Below are 18,571 nucleotides of genomic sequence, written 5' to 3' on the forward strand. Positions count from 1 at the left end.
AGTACCGGTAACTACTGCATTATTAAAGCAAGCAGGCCTGTCCTATTCAGTTAGAGGATGTTCACCCTTCTTAATTACTTTGGAAAATTACAGGTTACCCTACTTAACCATGGGCTGTTTCTGGGCACTTCTGAATTAAGGAATTTATATTTCCATATTAAATAAAGAAGGAATTTTACTGATATGCACTCAAGGAGCATCGTACGTCCCTTAATGTTGCTTCCTGAATTTAATGTAGAATAGGCATTCTTCCAGATGCAGAAGATATTGAGATTTACTTACTGAAATACAGATTGCCACAGTTCTTTTTATCTGTATGCAATGATCGAGACCTAAGCCCTGCAAGTAAATCACAGTTTGTTTGGGATTCTGTACCGAACTAGGGAATGATCCAGTCTTTGTCACTCACTAAGCTAAGAAGTACAACCTCTTTTACTGAATTTGGAAGCATTCTGATGAAATGAGTTATTGTGTAAATACCTTTATATTATTTAAAGTTTATTAATTGGCTTATTGTTTGTGAAGGTATAGTTAGAGTTAACGTCTGTCCTGTTTCATGGGACTGTCTTAATTTTTGAAAGAATTTCCTGCAAAAAACATGAAAATGGCAAAAGTCATGATATTTTAGTTTACTTTTTCTTAAATATTGCAGAAAACTATGATACTACATCTGAAACCCCTTGCAGTAATATGAGTAGTCGTAATAAGTAAAATTCTAAAACACTGAGTCAGTTTTAGTAATGAAGTAAAATGGGTCCATTTACATTGGCTACAGGTGTGGTTTCTCCTGCAAAATTTCACAGCTCAGTTGGGTCTCTGAAGAGGTGGCAGCCATAATGATACTTCTATCGCAGAATCAGCTACTGAATTATGAAGAAGGTGTTGTTGTACATAATTATTTTATTTACTTGGTTTCAGTGAAAAGACAGCTACATCAGACAGTGTGTCATATCCGAGATGTCATTTGAGAGTGTACAGTACAGGAACTATAAAGCATGAACACCAGATGTAATCAGCATTTACAGTTATTTGGCAGTTACTCTTCCACTGCTTAGTAGCCATAGTGGTTCAGTGGTATGCAGACTGCTAGAAGGAAGTGTAGAACTGGCAGTTATTGCAGTTGGTGTAGGGAGAATTAAAGCTCAAAGGTACTTCTAGTCAAGGGTATAGGGTCTGATTCTTTCCACATCACACCTTTGCCTACTGTATGACTCTGAGAAAATCACTTAACTAGACAGACCTCCTGGGGCACCCCTGAAAAAACAAGCCACCCAGTTAACAAACAGATAAAAATAAATGAATAAATACATAAATAATCTGAAAGATTGTCATTTTTGGGTCTGCTTGGTTGTATTGACACTAAGCTCAAGGAAACCCGATTTGTTAATCACCCTATCTTGTGGCCACATAATATACCATTATAACATTAATGTAAATTATTTTTGCAATGAGGGCTATACCTCCTGCACTTCATGGTCATCCCAGTCTCTAAATATACTACTTCCAAGGTTTCATAAATAGAGGAAATTGAATACCATTGTCTTCAAATCTGTGAGACCTCGGAGGTAGAACTTTTAAAGATCGGGATGTACAGCAGAGCCCCCTCATTGTGGGCTGCTGGGAGACATAGCCCCCCTGCAAATATAGAACATTTGAGAATGCCATTAGTTCATAGGTTCATAGGTGTTGGCTAGGCTAATGACCACAAGGGCCATTTTAAGCATAGCCATGCATCCCAAATCTCTGACAAGTTCTGATACCCTTGATAAGTGTAAGCAGGGGCTTGGGAGATGAATCATTTACAGGTTGCCTGTGTCCATTAGAGACATAGGTGCCAAACCAGGGATGAAGTTCCTATTCCCCATCCAATGGTCCAGTTTGCAGTTGAATTGGGTTAGGGAGGAGGTTTGCTTCACATGGATGAGGAGCCTGTTCCAGAGACAGGATAGTCTCTGAGATACATACCTGTCTCTCCAGCAGGTTCTATTTATATCATAGGCAAGGTTTAAGTCTTTAGAATGGATAACTCTGGTGCTGTTTGTTTTGCGGATATGCAGGAGGTCCATCAGAATGGGGTCCATGAATGCTCTGTATGTCAGGAACAGATCTCCCCTAAAAAGCCTGTAGAAGACAAAATACAGGAAAAGAACCTTGAGGTGGTCTGCATAGGACATTTTAAGCCCTGCATTCTTTTAGTGAGAAATCTCTGTGGACATTCCAGTTGTTAGATATGCCTGGTTAGGTACATACCAAAGGGGGAATTGTACTCAATGATAGGTCTGATGAGTGCTGAATACAACAATGATTTCCCTGGACTTAGATGCCATACCCTTGTTTATAAGTTTTGCAACATAGAATGATTTCTCCACCACTGTAGACGCATGATGGTCACAGGCTAGATTACTATCTATGTGTGTCCCTATGTCCCTGACTACTGGGTTAACCCTAAGGGGTGTGTTGTCAATCTGATAGTTACCCGGGGTGGGTGACTTCCTGAAGGATACTATTATGCATTTCTTGGCATTTAGTTTTAGTCCATGGCTCTGACACCAGTTGTTTCTCTGTGTTAGCCCCTCTTAGAGAACATTTGTATCAGTGTGGGATTCAATGACAGCTCCTAATTTGCAATCATCTGCAAATTTAGTCAGCCAGAGACCACTGACATTGGCCTTGATTTCAGAGAAGTAAATGTCAAAAAGAAGCGGTCCAAGGACTGATCCCTAAGGGACTCCACTTGTGACTGGCCTCTTTGTAGAGATGGAATCCCCAGTTCTAACTTCCTGGATCCTGTCTGCTAGCCAGTTGGCTATCCACAGGGTAACATACTGGTTTGTACCTAACCTTTTGAGTTTGTCAACAATGCCTGAGTAGGGTATTGTGTCAAATGCCCTGGCCAGGTCAAGGTAGGCAGTGTGAACCATTTTGCCATCATCCATTGCTTTGGTGACCTTCTCAAAGAAGCCCACCAGGTTGAGTAGGCATGATTTACTATTGACAAAACCAAACTGGGCTGGTTCTAGTTCCTGGAGGTTTACTATATCACTATAGATCATTTCTATGGTAATTCTTTCCAGTTAAATATATTATAGTGGTCTACTGGCCAGCAATAATATTCTCAATGGTAGACTGGCCACAATATATATAACATTGTTAAACTTATTTGTACAATTACTTGGTACTTGCGTATTATCGCAACCACATTTGGAGCGGGAGAAGTGACCCATTTCCAAGGGCTTCTCCTGCACAGTTCTGTTGCCCAACTTACTTGGGAAGTGTGTGTGTGTGTGTGTGTGTGTGTGTGTGTGTGTGTGTGTGTGTGTGTGTGTGTGTGTGTGTGTGTGTGTGTGTGTGTTGACAAGTGTGCAGAGGTGGTACGGATAATGGGTGAGAAATCTGAGAAGGATTTCGGAAGTATATTATCGCAACCACTTTTGAAGCAGGAGAAACATCTCGTTTCCAAGCTGTTCTCCTGCCAAACAAGTGTGTGTCTTGACAACTGCATTTCCGAACTCTGGAAAACCGAGATTGACTTAATAATAAACTGCACAAGCGAATTAATTGAAGATCGAGAAGGGTACAAAGTACTATTCAGTTGAGGATGAAAACAGCTAAGAAAGATATGTTTACTTTCATTTTCTTTGTAAATGTGCAGGTCTGAATACCTTGCAAGTAAGCATGACATCATAATGGTGAAAGGTTATACCCTGTTTTCCTTAAGGATGATTTAGAGTTCATGGCTGTATTATACTTTTGGAAAGGCTATTACTATTGTTATATATAACAAATTTCCTTTGCAAATGGGTAGGGTGCATATTACATCCTGTGGTGATGTACAGGTAATACCCGGTGAAAAACGAGACAGTTAATGGTAAAGGTCTCTATTCTTTTACACTTGGTAAGCACAATATGTTCTCCGGAAAATGACTGTCATGAAGACAGTTCAGTGACACACACTTCCAAAGTGACTTTGACAGCAGTTTTTCGGCAGCACAATGGCTTGGAACTGAGATGGTTGTGCTGCTGCGAATGTGGTTGCGATAATACTTAAATACCGATTACTTGTATAAATAGTTAGCAATATATGAAGCTGTTATCTCTTTTTGGAGGGGGTGGATTTGGGTTTACTTATTTTCTAGGTCCTGTTTGTGTCAGATCTAGCCATCTTCACTGTATGATCAAGCCATGTCTTACATCATGCAAGGCAGTGATGTAGGTGGGATGAGATTCCCATATATATACTGTATTGTTCTTCACTGCCTTCACTTCTTTTCACCATCTGAATACTACTGGTTCTTCAGCCTCACCAGGTAACATTTATCTGCATAGTCACTCATGCTGTCATCGTTAGTTATTTCTACAAGATATTTCTTCACTACTTTCCACAGAAAATGTTCAGGAAGTCATCATATGAGCCATGGTATGTCTCTATCCCCAAATTTCAAGACCAGGGATTACTTACGAGGTGGAGGGCAGATAGTGCTGAACGATTATTACGGCCACTGCTTGATTTGCTTTGGGCCAGGCCTCAATACTGAAGATTAATTTATTATTCAAACAGACTGCTAGACTGCTATATTTAAAGGCACTTAATTCTTATTTACCTGAAATCTTAGATTTAAACAGATTATTAAAAAGAGGTATTTAAAGGCCTGTATTTAACTGAAATTGTTATATCATTTTGGAAAAATCCCCGAACACTATTTTTCTTAGTCTAAAGAGTTGTTAAGCATGAAGAAAGTGAAACAGGTTATTTAGAAAAAGAGACCACAGTTTCTTACACAAACAATTAGACAAAACCATTAGGTTCTAATAAGAAAACAGATTCTAAGCTTCTATAGGTTTTACAGAGAAGGTTATCATTTCATTTGTGGCTCCCCAAAACAGAAGTTTCCATGGCAGCCTCTGAGGTGCCAGAAGAGTCTCCACCAATGGCTGTCTTTCTGCCATGCAAAATACAGTATGTATTTATGTTGGTACCTGTCAGCCATACCATGGTGAAAGAGATACCAGATGCACAATGTTTAGGTATGCCAAAACACCACTAAAGTTTTATACTGGTGTTCACCCAAGCAGGGGTGTAGCTAGGATTTTCAAATTTGTACTCACAGCTCTCAAACTGCTACCCCCCTCCCCAGCCAAGCTACGGCCATTCTTGTAATTCACTGTTTGCTCTTTTAGTGTCAATGAAGAGGCATTCGCTGTAATGCCTCTTCAGTAATATAAAATAGATTCACTCAAACTTGGTTCCTTGAATTGAAAATGAACCTGAAAGTCAGTTCTTTGAAAAATGCTGCATGGTAGTTGGGGTAGAGGATTCATGCTTTTGTTTTCTGTAACTAAGGTACAGGTTTTGAGCTTGAGTAAATTACTAACCACCTGCCACCCCTAACTAGGGTGTTTCATTCACACACACACCCCTACCTACCTCTTAGTGCAAGAAATATGGACAAAGCCTAAAATAAACAGGGACAGATATTAAATAATGCTCTCGTGAACTTAGAAAGTTGCTAAAATAACAGAATTTGTGCTAGTATGAGAAAGTTGCTAGAATAACAGGATTTGTGCTAGTATAAATTTTTCTAAAGGACATGAAGTTTGAAACTCAAATGTCTGTCATTATTTAGCAACTTCAGCCTTCAATGATTTTCTAGAAAATCACAAAATTTATGAGGAACAGACAAAAAATATGGGGCAAAAATCTGGACATTCTGCAAAATTTGGACAGTTGAGAGGTATGTTACCTACCTACCTATCTCTCTCACACACACACACACACACACACACACACACACACACACACACACACACACACACACACACACTCTCCTTACCTGATAATCATCCGTTCACACACACACACACACACACACACACACACACACACACACACACACACACACACACACACACACACACACACACTCTCCTTACCTGATAATCATCTGTTCACACACACACACACACACACACACACACACACACACACACACACACACACACTCTCTCTCCTTACCTGATAATCATCCGTTCACACACACAGCACTCTCCTTACCTGATAATCATCCGTTCACACACACAACACTCTCCTTACCTGATAATCACCCTATTGCCTTCACCACAACGATTCCGTTCACCTGATTGCCTTCACCCCAACGATTCTGTTCACCCGATTGCCTTCACCACAACGATAATCCATTCGCGATTGCCATGCCCCTCCACTACAAACATTCAAGCTATCACTGCTATGCACATTTCCCGCTCGCAGCCAGCCAGCCGGACATGACGTGATGTGAGCTCAGTTCCAACTGGCTGGTATGTAGCCATGTATTGCAATTGCTTTATGGTTCTGGCGCCCAGTATTCTTAAAAAAAATGTAACTTAAAGGAGTCAGCATCCTTAAAGGAGAACGCTGTTTTAAAAATACTTAAAGGAGTCAACACTGTTTACAAAAGAAAAAAATATGTATTTTTTTTTTAATTAAAAAAGCTACCCCCTCTTCTAAAGAAGTTGTACTGAAATCAGTACAGTGCGTATGCCTCCTGACGTCCCTGCACCCAAGTACGAGTACTTTTGTGCTCTCAATACCCTTGTTTGATTGCAAGGTTTTTGAGAAGAGCTATATAGTGTTGGTTTATAATTGCTGAAACAGTAATAAAAACATGAATCTGTCACTTTGCAGGCCCAATGCATATCTGTTTTTATGTTCAGATCACTTGAAACTTCATCAACATCCATGCTCTACTCAAGGATCAGTTTTATTTAGCCCCAATTTGCTTCTCATGGTATGCAGTCTGAACATAATGCCACCTCTTCACAGAAATCTGTATCTTTTATATCAGGTATTATTTATAATGAACTTTCTGTAGCCATTTTGATGTTATATTTCCTGTAAGCAGGTATGTGAAATATTACAAAAGCAGAGTACATAATCCTGTATGCACAGTGATTGCTTTTTAGGTTTCAGATTAGCCCTGTTTATCACTAACTTCTTCAAGTTATACGTTTGAGGTTCTCTAAAATGTTTACCAGGCTACCCTGAGCATTCTAGCAACTACAATTACATTTGAGTTTCTCAGAGATGTATATGTTTGGCTGCACATTTCTTGAACCATCTTCTCTTAATTTATTCAGCATTTCTCAGAATATAGCATGAAACATAAACATCATTTCTTTTTTTCCTTACAAATTCATACATAATTGCATGCTTTCCTTCTTTTGCATTGGTATAGAAAGTCTATTTCAAGAAAAATGGCATTAAAGCATACCTCATTTATATACCAGTACTTAATGTAGACAACCATGGTCTCAAATTATGTAGTTATCATATTTACCTAAACTATATCCTCCTTGGAATTTGCCATTGATATTGTAATATAATTTAACAAACCTCATAACAGTTGCAGTAACCTACACTGCCTTCTTCTATGAATAACAGAAAAAAAATGTTAACTTTCACTTTATAATCTTTTCTTATGTTTAATGGTACTTTTGCTCTATAATTCTGGATACTAGACAAGACTCTGCAGACTACTGATATGTCCTTCTGGTACACATCAGTCCTATCTTCAAAATCACTGAGTTTCAAAATGTAATTGTAATAATTTAAAGTACAGTTTTTCCCTCTTACTCATTGCACAACACTAACTTCATATGCAGCACCATGTCTGAAAATTGATGGATACCTCATTGTTACAAACCTGGGAACTTTCTTGACTCTTTCTTTCACTTTTAGCATTCACAATCATAAATACATATTTATTCTAAGGGCCACATGAGGGGCTGGTCTCTCTGGGAAAAGTCTGCCATGATTGTATGCGTGTTGGAATTGCAGTCTACGTAGTTACAAGACCACTACGACAAAGATAGCCAAATAAGTTTTTTTTGAAGTTTTGGTCTGTGCGTTATTTCATACTACACTGCTTTATAGACCATATCCTTGTCAGAATTAAGAATATTTAGTTTGCACAAAATCATGGAAGGCAGACAAAAATCGACATATGACAAATTTAATACCAACTCTTCTGAAGATCAATTAATTCAAGGAGGCTTCTGACATCTGCAAGTAAGACTGCTTACTTTGCCTACATCTGATGGTGTCATTGAAGGATACTGAAAGAAGTTCAAGATTTCACCCTCTCAACATGTGTTGAATCGCCAGTCTACATTACCCATTTGCCTTGGAAACTGGTTTGATGAAAATGTTACTGATATTCAATCTTGTTTAACCAGCAAAGCTGTCACACTGCATATGGCATGATATCATCTCATGCCAGCAGCAGCAGCTGTACCAGTAGCTCAGGGCAGAAGTTCAGAGAAAGAGTAAGGTTATCAATAAACTAAAAGGTGCAAGACTGAGCCAAGCAGATTCAGTCCAACGTTGATGTACTTGATATGCGGGACATCTTCAGGTTATGACCACAATTTATGGTACAAACTGTCATGGTCATGCTTTCATGTAGACCTATGATTGTCTGGCACTCCTAAAAGTAAATTAAGCCATTCAAATTAGATGGAAGGAGCACCTTTGAGACAATCCTGAATTGTGAGTCCTTTGTGACTATTAAAAGTCTCCCTTAGTACCATGTAAGAAAATCTCTTGATACGCTTATCACTGAAATAATACATTAACAAGCAGACAGAGAACAACAACTCTGCAAGACTGCATCAATGACTAACTATGTATGACTGGAGTTTGGAACAGATGATATTACCAATGGCTAAGTCTTTGGACTTCATTTCATATGAATTGTTTTGCAAAATGTGAACTCATCTTATTATATGATAATTATTATTATTCTGACAAAAAAAACAGAATGATTTGGAGGGACAGGTATGTTTCACAGAGGATACAGCTGCTGTGAAACAGACCCCCCCCCCATCCACATAAAACAAAGTTCATCCCTGCCCATATTCAAGTACAACTTAACTTTATGTCTGGGAAACAGAAAATTTACCCCTGGACTGCCATTTGTATTATAAATGGACGAAGGCAGCTCCTAAACGCTTCATCTCAAGCATAAACCCCCTCAAAATATCTATGGTATGATCCCAGTTATTTTCATTAGGGGTAATATATAATTGTCAACCAAAGAATGGGTGACCTCAGTCTATAACCAAATGGGATAGGATATTTCAAGCACAAAAAAGGAAGACTGACTAGGCTTAAAATGGCCCACAAGGGCAGCTAGCCTAGAACTTATTTATTTATTTATTTATTTCAGTTTGATGACCAGGGAGGTCCACTGGACTCAGGGAGCCCGTTTTCAGTTGAGGCCTGGGAAGAAAAGCTCCACATTACATAGTGTATTCACAGTTACAATCATATTAAAGAAAACACAACTAAAATATCATTTTATGCCATAGAACAAAATAAATTATTTGGTTACATAGTATCAAAATATATAGGATGGCATTATATAGTGTAGGTACAGATAAATCATAGTAAAGAAATCATGGTTCCAATTTTATGTTAAGCTGAAGAACAGGAATAAGTTCCTCGATTATAAGGCATTTGAAATTTAGGAAGGCAGAAGAAACTGAGATGTGAGGGGGAAAAGATTAAGAAGAGAAAGAGAGCTGAGAGTTGTATACTTGTGATATTTACATTATTTACATTTAAGTTAAGATAGGTTTATGCTCAGAGTTAGAGAAGAGTTAAGGGGAGGGAGGAAAGAGTATTATGCTATGTGGGGAGAGAACAGTTGCATTTCCTGTTAGATGAAAGGTAGCAGTGTAGCTGAGTTTTAAAGGTTTCAAAGCTTTCACAAGTCCTTAGAGAGGATGACAGAGAATTCCATTTTTTAGCTAATGAAAAGAATAGCAGAAGCTGACCAGCAGGACAATTGGGTTTGCGGACAGTGATTAGGTTTTGGTGTGTTGATCTCAGAGTTCTCAGTGGGGTGTAAGGTTGGAGGATATTGGTTAGAGCTGGGCACTTAGTAGGTTGAAAAATTAGACTGTGGGCTGTAGTAATTTGGAGATAGTCTAGATGGTTGGGGAGTTCAAGCCAATTTAACAAATGAAGGGCAGTACAATGATGGGAGGAGAATTTGGCTTTGATGGCAAATTTAGAAATCTTAGTTTAGAGGAGAGAGAGGTAGATAAGTTTGTTAGAAGAGGAGTGCCATACAAGAGTGAGGGGAGTAGATAGGTAGTGGCAAGAGTTTGCCTGGTGGGAGGGGAAAGAAAGTGAATGTTTCTGTATAGCATACCAAGTTTTGCATGAGTTTTCTTAATGTTCTGCTGGATGTGAGTGTCGAATTTTAGGTGTTCATCAATAGTTACCCCAAGTAGTTTAGCGAAAGGAACAACCTCTATGGTAGCGTTGCTTTGGCTATTAATTTGGAATTAATTTTTATCACGAGGGTAGGCTTTTGAAGGAGAGAATAACAGTATTTTGGATTTGTTGGCATTTAGTGAGAGGTGGTTAAGGAGCATCCATTTTTCGGTAGAGGAGAAAGCAGTTTGGGTCACTGTTTGTAGCTCAGAGAGGTTGGAGGTGCAGCAGACTAAAGTTGAATCGTCTGCATATTGTACAATTTTGGTATTGGGTATGGCTTTGTGGAAGTCATTAATAAAGATGTTGAACAACATTGGACCAAGTATGGATCCCTGAGATACCCGAGTGGGGGTAGGAAGGAAGGTTGAGGTGCCTTTTCCCCATTTCACAGCTTGAGACCTGTCAGAGAGGTAGCTTGAGAACCAAGATAAAAAATTCTGGGAGAGATGGAGGCTTGAAAGGTGGTTTAATCGGTGGGTGTGGGAGATAGTATCGAATGCTTTGGACAGATTATATAAAACTGTAGAGACAATTTTACCAGAGTCACAAGCAAGATTTACTGTGTCTAAGAAAGAGAGAAGGGTGGTGATAGTACTATGGCCAGGTCAGTAACCATGTTGGGTTGGAGTAATTAGTTGGTTATTGGCTAAGAATGGCATAAGCTGTAGGTGGATGCATTTTTCTAGGAGCTTTGAGATTCGGGAGAGGATAGCTATGGGGCGGAAATTAGAGATGCTATTGTTTTTGCCTCCTTTATGGAGAGGTAAGATAAAGGTAGCATGCCATAATTTGGGCACATAAGATTCCTGCATGGATCTGTTGATCAAGATGCTGATGGGGAGAGCAATACTGTCTGTGGCTATTTTTAGGAAGGAAGATGAGATATTGTCAGGGGCATTGGAGCATGGATTTAATTTAGAGAGTATTTTTTTATGTGGGCAATAGAGATGGGTTTGAGTTAAAATATTGGGGGGATTGGGGCAGAGGATTGTGTAGGGGCTGAGGAAGATTAGATAGGTTGAGGGGGATGGGTTGTTGTTAGGGAAGGTCTTGGTTAGGTCTGCTATGGAGTTGGTAAAGAAGGAGTTGAACAGGGAGGCTATTTCAGAATCAGATTTGCTGGAGTCAGGGCAGGGGTTATTTTTGGTGCCTGGTTTGAGAAGAGAATTAATGGTATTCCAGAAATGTTTGGGGTGATTTGATTGGTTAGACTGGAGTTTTATATAGTAGGACTTTTTATCTCTGATGATTTGTTTTTTAACGGGGTTGCGAAGTTGTTTATATATAAGAAGAGTTTCTGGCTGCTTATTCTAGTGGTATTTTAGTGGTATGTTTTCCAGGATTTATCCCTTTGTAGCATAAGTTTTTTGGTGTCGTTGGTGAGCCAAGGGGCAGTCTTGGTTTTTATCCCTCTTGTTTTTGGTGGAGCTAGGGAGTTGAGGATGCGTAAGAAGGTTGAGTTGAAGAGTTCTAGGCATTGTCAAGTGGTAGAGGGTTCCAGTTTGTTTGTTTTAGGGCTTACCTATCAATCTATAAAATGAGTCTTGAAATATTTTTATAGAAGTTAGCCATCATATCATGATAGTGTGACTGTGACTATGGAGTTAGTATATTTAAGTCAGGAGGATGCTGTGGGAAAGTCTGCCACTCTGTGGCATCCAAGGGCTTACTTTTTATTTGCTCTGTATTGTGTCTTTACAGTTTTTTGTTCCTGACAAAGTTTACTGCGATGCCTTCATTTTAGTCCTTTGTTGCTTTGACTACTTTTTGTGTTCCCTTCTGGTTTATTTTATACTGTTCTCTCATCATTCCAACCTGTACATTGTAATTTAGAAGACATTGAAGTGGTTTACTTAATGCTATGAATCTAAATAAAAAGGTGCTCAAGTGTGAGGATGTTCCACAACTTGAGCACATTCATGTATGCGTGGTTTCAGTAACATGGTTTCAAAACAATGAAATCACAGTCCATATTTCTGGGCTTAGTGCCTATTATGTATTAAGATTTGCTGGCAATTGTGGGGGGTATCAGTATTTTGTCAAGGATATCATCATTTCACAACAGATTCTTGGGCACCAAATGTGAACTCCTTGATGTCCAAATCATTTTAAACAAGTTTAATGACCACTTTATAGCCAGATGTAGAGCAGCATCTTTCTCTGCTTCTGAGCATAACAGTTATTTTAATACCGTAGCTGAAATCCTCATTAAAGCCACACCTTTCTATTGGGGGACTTCAGCTATCCATCAACAAACTAGATATCCTACACTTCCAGTAGTCGACATGCCTAGCACTTCTACAACCTAATAAACGCTAACTGCACTGTGGAAATAGTTTACCATCCTATCAGGGGCACCAATAACCTTGATCTTATCCTCACAAATATGGCCATTTCTTGCACACTTCCATGTATATCATCTTTCCTTGTTAAATCAGAACATAATTCAGAGACATTTTCATTTAAAACTGGGGGCACTTTCTCTACAAATTCCTCTGTGTTTAGTGACTTCTCAAAAGAAAAAAAAAAGCATCTTTAGTTAATTTACGACCTAAATAAATTCTACTGTGCTCCTCCAATTGTGGATCATGCTGTCTGGGCCTCTGACTTCTACTCCCACTTTAATATCTGTATTGATAAGGTAGTCCCTATCTGTACCAAATATAATGAGACATTTAGAAAAAAAAAAGCCTAAGGAGGAATACCCACATAAATGAATTATACAATAACAGAAATAAATTAGTTAATACTTCTAAGAAATCTCATTCCACTTACCTTAAGAGCACACGTAAATAAACTACTAAACATTTTTTGGAACTATGAGGAAGTGCAAAACTGCATATGAACTTAAAATAGTCACTAAATCCAAAACTAGCTACAAATCTGTAACTATCCACATTAATACTGCCTACTCTGACCCACTGGAAATATCTAATATCCTAGTTGACAAATTTAGTGCCAATTTTACTCCACCCAGTTAGAGCTGTTACATAGATTCCATATGCACAACTGCCCCTTTAATTACTGTGCAATAAGTCTTGACAGCCCTCTCAAAAGCTAACACCATGTCATTGACTGGTTCAGATAAGATTCCAGTTAGCTTGTTTATCAGTAGCAAATTTCTGAATTCCTACTTAACCTTTTTAATGTAAGCCCTTCCACCGGTTACATTCTTGAAATATGTAATTAGTCATTGCAATGCTGTTATACAAGGGTGGTCCAGACAAAGACCCTGGTAACTATACATCCATTAGTGTCACTAGCCTGATATGTAGTTTCATAGGTCATTGCCAGGCATGCATTCTAGGAGACCTTCAAGGAATCTAGCCACATTCCCAATTTCCACGAAGCACTGTTTTGTTAAGTGACATACTCAAGGTCACATAGTAGGCAAATGAAGGCTGAGGAAATCAAACCCTGTACCACAGGAAGTAGCTCATTTACAATCCAGAGCCTTAGTCCTCTACACTAACTGTTAAAACTATGGAATGTATTAACTCAGACCTCATAAAGGTGGACATTGAGTATCTGTTAACCCTGGACCAACAGCAATTTGGCATTGTCTAAGGAAGATCCTGCCTCTTTCACCTCATTCAATTCTTTGAAAAAGTCACCAAAGCAGTGGATATCAGTTATGCATTACATACAGCATATATGGATCTGGCTAAGACTCTCAATGCAGGCATTAATGGCAAACTTGTGGCAAACCAGTTAACTGGTTGTCTGAAAAAAATCCACGTGGCTAGAGTCACAGGTGTCACTTCTGAAGACAAAGAAGTTACCAGTGGTGTACCACAGGGTCCAGTATTGGGCCCTCTCCTACTGACACCTATTTCTCAGACCTTCAGGCCACTACTCCTGGCCTAAGGTTACCTTATTTTGTATATGACTGTAAACTGGAGGCTGTTATTCAATCTTTCACTGACTCATAATTGAGCCAACGTGAATGAAACAATGTTAACAATTAATGCAAGAACAATGGTTTCAAATTAAATGTAAAAAAATGTAGTTTAGGTAATTTTATTAAAAATAAAATAAATAAATAAATAAAAATCTCATACCATGTATGTGATATACACCTTTAATCAGACACTGTCATAAGGGATCTAGGCACTCTTATGAATAAGCCATCATCTTTTGACCATCTTGTCCTCACGTAGTTCATAAAGCCTTCTATTTGGCTCATGTCATTTCCAAAGGGATGTCCTGTATATCCAAAGTAGTTTTAATTCCCTTTCACTCATAGCTCATCAGACCCATTATTTAATAAATTTCCTCTTTTATAGGTTCATAGGTGTTTACGAGGCTAACGACCACAAGGGCCTTTTTAAGCCTAGCCATGGATCCCAAATCTCTGACAAGTTCTGCTACCCTTGATAAGTGTAAGCATGGGCCTGGAAGTTGAAGCATTTACAGGTTACCTGTGCGCATTAGAGACATAGGTGCCAAACCAGGGATGAATATCCTGTTTCCCAACCACTTGTCCAAGTTGCACTTGAATTGGGTTATGGAGGAGCTCTACTTCACATGGATGGGGAGCCTGTTCCATAGATGGGGTAGTCTCTGGGATACATTCATATTTCTCCAGCAGGTCCTATTTATATCACAGGCAAGGTTTAAGTCTTTAGAATGGATAATTCTGGTGCTGTGTTTTTTTTGTGGATATGCAGGAGGTCCATCAGAGTGGGGTTTGATGATGCCCTGTATGCCAGGCATAGATCTCCCCTCAAAAGCCTGTTGGAGACAGAATACAGGGATAGGGCCTTGAGGTGGTCTGCATAGGACATATTACTTATACCCTGTATTCTTTTAGTGAGGAACCTCTGTGGACATTCCAATTGTTGGATCTGCCTGGTTAAGTACATACCAGAGAGGGCATTGTACTCAATGATAGGTCTGATGAATGCTGAATACAGTGGAACAATGGCTTCCTTGGACTTAGATGCAATACCTTTGTTTGTAAGTTGCGCAACATAGAATGATTTCCTCGCCACTGTAGACACATGATGATCAAAGGCTAGATTACTATCTGTGTCCCTACGTCCATGACTACCAGGTCAACTCTAAAGGGTGTGTTGTCAGTATGATAGTTACCAGGGATGGATGACTTCCCAAAGGATACTATTATGTATTTCTTGGCATTTAGATTTAGTCCATGGCTCTGACACCAGTTGTTCGTGTCAGCCCCTCATGGAGAACATTTGTGTCAGTGTCAGATTCAATGACAGCTCCTAATTTGTAATCATCTGCAAATTTAGTCAGCCACAGACCACTGACATTGGCCTTGATTTCTGAGAAGTAAATGCCAAAAAGAAGCAGTCCAAGGACTAATTTCTGAAGGACTCCAGTTGTGACTGGCCTCTTTGTAGAGGTGGACTCCCCAATTCTAACTTCCTTGGTCCTGTTCTTGAGCCAGGTGGCTATCCACCAGGTGACATACGGGTTTGTACCTAACCTCTTTAGTTTGTCAACAATGTCTGAGTGGGGTATTGTGTCAAATGCCTTGGCCAGGTCAAGGTAGGCAGTGTGAATGGTTTTGCCCTCATCCATTGCTTTGGTGACCTTCTCAAAGAAGTCCACCAGACTGAGTAGGCATGATCTGCCCTTGATGAAATCAAACTGTGTTGGGTCCAATGTCTGGAGGTTTACTATATCTCTATTGATCATCTTCATGATAATTCTTTCCATGGCTTTACATATAAGACTAGTGAGACGTATGGGTCTGTAGTTTCCAGGGTCTGTAGATGGCCCACCTTTGTGCAGAGGGATGACTGTTGCCTTTCTTCATTCATGAGGCACAAAGCCTGTTTGGAGGCTACAGTTAAATAGTAATTCCAGAGGTCTTGTTAGGTCATGTTTCATGCTATTTAGAAGGCATCCTGGGATATTGTCTGGGTAAATGCCAAAAAGGAGTGGGGTTGGCATTTATTAGTCTAACCAAATCTCTCAACTTGAGAGACCTGAGAGGTTCCTTACTAAAAATCAAGTGGCCTCAAAAATCTTAGTTATCAGGACAGACTAGCTGTCTTTTCTCTGTACTCAAGTTTTTTCAGAGATTCATCCACTGGGATCTGTGTCTAGCCTTTCAAGCCATGAAATATTTGACCTTTGAACTTCAACTCCTTCACAGAGCAAATAACTCCAGAAATACACAGTTAAAGGAACTAAACATTAATAAACAGATAAATAAGACACATTGGTATGACAAATTCATTAACAATGTACCCCCATCTCTGGAACAAACTTCCACTACGTGTCAAACAGGGAAGCAGCCTTGCCACCTTCAAAGTAAACCTAGATAATCAGATAGGCAGCCACAAAGTATCCCATTATCTGTTTTGTGTTTCTGTCCTTCAGACTGGAGGGAACTTAATTAACTTATGGGCTACTGGCTAGGCTTGTGATGGTCTACAGATGGATTGCCTAGTATGCAGCTATGAACCAATCAGCTTCTGAGGTGTATCTTTAAAGTTACTGATTGATCTGCCCCCACTTCTCCACATTACCTTGGAAGTAACTGTTTCTGCTGACTCTGGTTCTGTCACTGCCTATGTCTCTGTCTGTCTGTCTCTCTCTCTATTCATAGGTAAGTACTAGGCTATCTGCCTTCATGGACCATTTTAAGCCTAGGCAATTTCCCTAAGTTAGAATCAAATCCTGCACCTCTTGTCTGTGAGGTAAGCACTTTAACCATTATGCCAACCCCCCCAACCCTCACACACACACACACACACACACACACACACACACACACACACACACACACACACACACACACAGAGACAAACACACACGAATGCCCAGCCACTTAGGTAGATTTTTATATAAATGGCACTTCAGTCATTTCACATAACCCCAGTTTATAGTCTATATGCTGTCAGCCCTCCTCCGGCAGGTCTATGCTCCCATGGTAGCCTAGCTTTGCATAGATTAACTGTACTTTGACCTTTCCCAGCTAGTCTTACTGGAAACCACTGTCACGTCTGATCTGAGTTTTGCAAATAAGTTCATAATTTCATAAATTTAATTTCAGTGTTCAGTCCAAAAGGCTATCTAGGAACACTGATTCTCTTGTTTCAGGGTTGTATGTGAAGTTCCCTATCCAGCTATCAGGATTTTGTCTGAATGATTACAAGGAATTCGATAATCTAATATGTACAGGAACCTTATTTAAAAATTCAGACAATCTTATGGTTATAAGTGATTGTTTCAGTCTTGTACCAAATATCTAATTTTAGCCTTTTTATTTTTCAAGGCACAGCTAGTTTGATATGGTTTTATATCAAACATTGCCTACATTGTCTCATCATAGAAAACACTGCATGCCCCAACAAAATGTACCTCATAAATGATGATTCCTTGAGGGAAATAAATTAAAGTGCATGCATCTATCATTGTATGACATTTCTTTTATTTGTACTACTTTTTTGGCAAATCCTTTCTTTTATGATTCCAGAGATTGCAAATGTCTGATGTTGTAAATACAAAATACGTTTTTATATTCTAATATTCTAATATCCTAATACTGGCCTTATATTGGGTGTCATAGTTGATAACCTGAAGTTTGATGCGCATATCAATCAAACTATTAAAACCATTAATAAAAAACTTGACTATCTTTACAGAATCAAAATTTTCCTTACCCCACTTGCTAGAACTGCAGTTGCCCGTTCCCATCTACTATCAGCTCTTCTCTACACCTCACCTCTATTCTCCAACTTAAACAAAACAGATCTTAATAAACTATCATCCTGCTATAACCACGTTGCCAGATTTGCTACTGGCACAGCCTACCGGACACACCACTGTCACAACCTAAATCACCTAGGATGGCTTGAACTGCCTAGCCTACTGCAGTTCAACCAGCTAATAGTGGCACATAAAGTCCTTTACCAACCAGACAATACACTTGCACTAAAAAATATTATCAGCCCCTACACCAGCACTTGGCCACTGCTGTCATCCACTAGACTCCTAGTTCAAACATACAAATCCAAATACTCAGCTGGTGATTCTCTGTTTGCCAACTCTGTTGGAAAAACATGGAACAGACTCCCAGCTGACTTGACCCTAGAACCCTCACTAACTCGATTCAAAAACAAACTCAAGAAATACTTCAAAACTCATTGGTTATGTCCTTGCACTAACCCCAACTAGTGACCTCTCTATTACTTAGGTGTCTTACCTTCAACTACTTCTAACTTTTTTTCTACCACACCATTTCAGGAAGGGTCAATTGTATAACTGCTGCTCAGTGTGTCTTAAACTTGAATGTAATGTTATGTATATATA

The sequence above is a fragment of the Protopterus annectens genome, chromosome 13.part0 (assembly GCF_019279795.1).
Source record: "Protopterus annectens isolate FY-2018-M chromosome 13.part0, PAN1.0, whole genome shotgun sequence".
Taxonomy (NCBI): Eukaryota; Metazoa; Chordata; order Ceratodontiformes; family Protopteridae; genus Protopterus; species Protopterus annectens.